General features: G+C 33.1%; 1 protein-coding gene across 1 annotated transcript in view; it reads left to right on the top strand.

The window, feature by feature from the left end:
- The window catches only part of LOC120854102 (receptor tyrosine-protein kinase erbB-4), a 1232614-nt gene that overhangs the window by 264686 nt on the left and 962590 nt on the right, over positions 1–5338 (top strand). The window lies entirely within an intron of this gene.

Raw genomic sequence — 5338 nt, forward strand, 5'->3', positions numbered from 1 at the left:
CTGGAATCAAGATTGCTGAGAGAAATACCAGCAAATAACTTCAGATATGCAGATGACACCACCTGCGAGGTGACATAACTAGCTTTGCTCCACCCTTTGGGATTTCTGAAGCAAGAGAGTGGCTCGCACCTGCTACTTTTAGCCTATTTACACTGGAATGTCACCTCCCAGAAAGTGTCACTTACAGCAGGAAGTGAGGAAAACCTGAAGAGCCTCTTGATGAAAGTGAAAGAGGAGAGTAAAAACGTTGGGTTAAAACTCAACATTCAGAAAACTAAGATCATGGCATCCAGCCCCATCACTTCATGGCAAATAGATGCAGAAACAGTGGCTGAGTTTATTTGGGCTCCAAAATCACTGCAGATGGTGAGTGCAGCCATGAAATTAAAAGATGCTTACTCCTTGGAATATTCTGTGATTAAATATGTCATACAAGTTCTTAAATTTCTCACTTTTATCATTCATAACAATACAACTATCATATTTTTGGCTGTGCCATGCAGCATGTGGGATCTTAGTTACTTGACCAGGGATCAGACTATACCCCTTGCATTGAAAGTATGGAACCTTAACTACTGAACTGCCGGGGCAGTCCCATGACAGTCATAATTTTACTCTGAAAAAGAAAATATTAAAGGTCTCTGATTTCTTTAAAAAAATACTTGCAAGCTTATATGACGTTGAAAGTTATGACACAAATTGCTACTTAATGAAAAAGATGAGTTGCAAATATACAAAGTAATTATCTGAAGTACCTTTCATTGCTCTTTGTTTATTTTATTAATTAACTTATCTTAAAATTACTATTTAAGGAGTACTCATTTACTTCCTGTATCAGTGAATGGTAACAAATATTTATTGCTATGCCCAATCACTGTACTAGATACCTTTTATTATATAAACATCTCTTTCTAGTCTTTTAGTCTCATGATAATCTCACAGTCATTGTCATTGCCTTCATTTTAAAGTCAAAAAACAATAAAAACTGAAACTTTGATTTGTCTTTGCTAAAATTCCTAACAAAATTTTATAAGTATTCAAGAAATATTTTTTGAATAAATATGCTTAGTACAGTGTACATCTCTTAAGGATTATATTTTCAATGTACTTACAGTCTTAAATGATTGGGAAATATGAACAGACTAAAATCACTTGATTGGTTATATCTTTCCTTGGATTGTATAAATAATAAAATTCTTATATCAGAGAGCATTAAGTTAGGTACAGGAATTAAATTTTATTTTATTTTTATTTATTTATTTATTTTTTAAAATTTATTTATTTATTTTTAATTTTTACTTTACAATTCTGTATTGGTTTTGGCATAGTGCCAAAGGAATTAAATTTTAAATAGTCATAGGCTTCCTTATTTATATACTATTGCTATTTTTTCAAATTTGAGGCTTTATATTTATGGTTAAATAAGCTTTCTTATCATTAAATTTTCTGTGATGCTTATCTTAAATCTGTGGACCAGACTATTCTCCTTCAGACTGAATGATTTTTACAATTTTGTATATTTTAAACAGAAAAGAACCTCAGATATATTACTTTTTTGTTTTATCTGCTGGGGTGATTTATACCCAATATGAGGTTATAGGCCCAAATCCTACAAAAATATTTCCTCTAAGTAACTCTTCTAATGTAGTTCCCCCAGCATGCCTATAAATTGCAATTTACTTTTATTACCAAAGTGATGGTCCTTTAAGTTAGGTGAAATTATGGAGCTAACATTTCACTGAATATTGCTTCAACACATTTAATTAACCTGACCACCAAGGAAATGCATGCCTGAGTTTCATGACTCAGTATCCTGTATGGAGAACTGTCAGGAATTTGGCTCACAACTTAATTTCTATGCATCATTGCAACCTTTATTTTCTTGAATTGAGGTGGGGAAAAGTTAAAGCTAAGGCACTTTATCAATATATATTGATCACCCTTTGATGCCTTAGATGCAAGATGTCTAGGGGTCAAACTATAAAACTTCAAAATACCTTCTGGTCTTTTCATGCTCCTTCAGAGTCTTTTATAAAAATACCATTTGGAGAATGAATGTAGGTGAGGATGACATGTTTGGCAGAGAAAATGCCAACTCTAAATGTTATAAACAAAACTGTCTCCTGAGACTCATTATTTATAACTAGTGCCTAAAATATGGTATGGTTTTAGATTTTCAGAATTCTTGCTGTTTTCTACAATAAATAGATGAATGAATGAAAGAAGGAAGGAAAGAGAAAAGAAATTTTTTCTGATATTCTTTGTAACTATTTCATTTATGAGAAAAAAAATCTGGATATACTGTAATTTGACAAGTAACATTCAGAACTAGGAGTTCCATATAAATTCAGATTCAGTTAACATTCAATGTCTGTTATTGATATTTGCCAGAGATTTATGCTTATGCTTTCTCAATCATTGTCTTTTATGTCAGAATCAGCAACCAAGTATTCTTATGTAAGTAAATCTCATCTGAACCCATTCAGCTGCATATCAGTTATTCTATTGAAGTTGTAGATGATTTTCTTCAGAGTGGTGGGTTGGATAAAGATATAAAAAACAGCAACTGCTTTCTCAAAAATTCAGAGCAAAGTTATCTCTTGATTATGTTTCATGGTTTGGGGACTTCAATCTAGTATTTCTTTGAACATTTGAGAACAAATAAAGCAATTGTTCAAAAATCTTAACCAACCTTTGATTACTCTTTGAGAATACTTTAGGTCAGATTGTAGTTTGGGGCCTGTTTTGGAGCCAGGAGATGAATTAAGTCTTTTTATTTTCAAAGAAAATAATAACTTTGTCTCAAATCACCTGCTATTTAAAGCTACTATGTGAAATTCCCCTATTTTAGACACTAGCTTGTAACTTAAATCATATACTTTGTGATATCAAAATATCCCAAAGAAATGCTATTTGTAAGAATAAGTCCCAGAAACTTACTAAGCACTTGTTTCCTTCAATTCTCAATGCTCTTCATTTAGATAAATTATCAGAAAGCTACAAACCTGGGCTATATTCCTTAAAATTCTTGATGAAAAGCCTTTTAGAATAGCAGCTTAACACTGTCTTGTTAGTGGACTTAAAATACTACAAGATAACTATTCCTGCATATTTTAATAATTTGTATTGGTTAGACTTTATTATATAATTCAAATAATATTGTAATATATTTGCAAAGATTTAGCTTTTAAAATACTTGTGTCTGCCAGTAATTAGCATTGTTTGTTTTTCAGTGAAGTGTTTCCTGCTTTTGCTGGAGGTTCTAGGATCTGATGTTTGTACTTGGAGAGCTACTCTGCTCTCAGTTGAACTATATTCTAGGCTCATCTTTTCTTCCTTTGTCATTAGCATAACAGAAATTTTAGAACTAATGTGGACCTAGGGGCCATCTAATCTAATGCCTTGGTTAGTGAAAGGGAAAACTAAGGCTTTGAAAGATTAAGTGATCATGCCACAAACGTAGGTTATAAATGATATAGCTCAGATTGGAATGTAGGCCTTCTTGCTTTAAGTTTTATATGCATTTTATATGCATTTTATTGTCAAGTCTGTTCTCGTTTATGATTCAGGGATACTTAGATTTTTCATCTTAAAACATATCAAGTGGCTTTGGAAGTATATCACAGATTAATAAGTTGTAGAAACCAAAATACATTTTGGTCAGTTGAAAATACCACCTTGAAATAAGTACAATTAAATCTTATAGTCACAAATGATGTAAAAAAAAATTAATTGACTTTTGCTTCATTTAAATCACCCTCTTTTCCCCAAGTATCAAATCATAATTATTCAGTAAGTAAATTTGTAGGGAAATATAATAAATTCCCTCAAAGCAATATGAACAAATACATCTAAATTTTAACCATTATATTAGAAAAGTATCAGAAAAAATAAAAGCTACTCAACTGACTACTAGAATATACATTAATTCAGAAACTGGACTGCTTTTACCAGCCAGGCAAGTTAAGACATGGAGTGTCCTAATAATAAATATTGAATAAAATAAGGAAAGAATGTGAATTTGATGAAGTTTGCTGGCAATTAGAGCAATTTATTTCACTATTAACATGACAAGCTCTAAATGGAAATCAGCTATGGATGAAAATGCAATTTTATTGCCTGGTATTCCCAGTGCCATGTAATTAAATAAATAAATGGGGTGGAGGGGCTCACGGCTGACTATTCTGGCAAAGCAACCATCCATCATGCACGAACTTAATGCCATCGCAGCGCTGAGATGGGGAGATGGAGTATGTTTGTGAATTTGTGTATACCCAGGGAGGCTTTTATTTATAAAGTTCTTTTTCCTGTTTGAAATATTGTATTTCAAATGGAAAACAATGGTCTTGTGGGATTAAAAATATGAACAATTAAATTGTGCACTTTTTTTTGGTGGGGGAGCAGATATGAAAGCATTTTACTTATTTATATGAAAATAAAGAACACAGATAAATTATAAATTATTATCTTTTTAAAGCATTGTATTGGGGTATGCTGTGTCTCCATGTGTGTATGTGTGTGTGTGTGTGAATAAATAAATATATGCTCACAACTTAAGTACTGTTTATTTATAAGCAGCCAAGGTAAATATGGAAAAAGCAAGAGAGTTCCAGAAAAACAACTATTTCTGCTTTATTGACTATGCCAAAGCCTTGGACTGTGTGGATCACAATAAAGTGTGGAAAATTCTGAGAGAGATGGGAATACCAGATCACCTGACCTGCCTCTTGAGAAATCTGTATGCAGGTCAGGAAGCAACAGTTAGAACTGGACATGGAACAACAGACTGGTTCCAAATAGGAAAAGGAGTACGTCAAAGCTGTATATTGTCACCCTGCTTATTTAACTTCTATGCAGAGTACATGATGAGAAATGCTGGACTGGAAGAAACACAAGCTGGAATCAAGATTGCCGGGAGAAATATCAATAACCTCAGATATGCAGATGACACCACCCTTATGGCAGAAAGTGAAGAGGAACTAAAGAGCCTCTTGATGAAAATGAAAGAGGAGAGTGAAAAAATTGACTTAAAGCTCAACATTCAGAAAATGAACATCATGGCATCTGGTCCCATCACTTCATGGGAAATAGATGCGGAAACAGTGGAAACAGTGTCAGACTTTATTTTTTTGGGCTCCAAAATCACTGCAGATGATGAGTGCAGCCATGAAATTAAAAGATGCTTACTCCTTGGAGGAAAAGTTATGACCAACCTAGATAGCATATTCAGAAGCAGAGACATTACTCTGCCGACTAAGGTCCGTCTAGTCAAGGCTATAGTTTTTCCTGTGGTCATGTATGGATGTGAGAGTTGGACTGTGAAGAAGGCTGAGCGCCA

Source organism: Oryx dammah, unplaced genomic scaffold (genome assembly GCF_014754425.2).
Source record: "Oryx dammah isolate SB20612 unplaced genomic scaffold, SCBI_Odam_1.1 HiC_scaffold_27, whole genome shotgun sequence".
Classification (NCBI taxonomy): Eukaryota; Metazoa; Chordata; class Mammalia; order Artiodactyla; family Bovidae; genus Oryx; species Oryx dammah.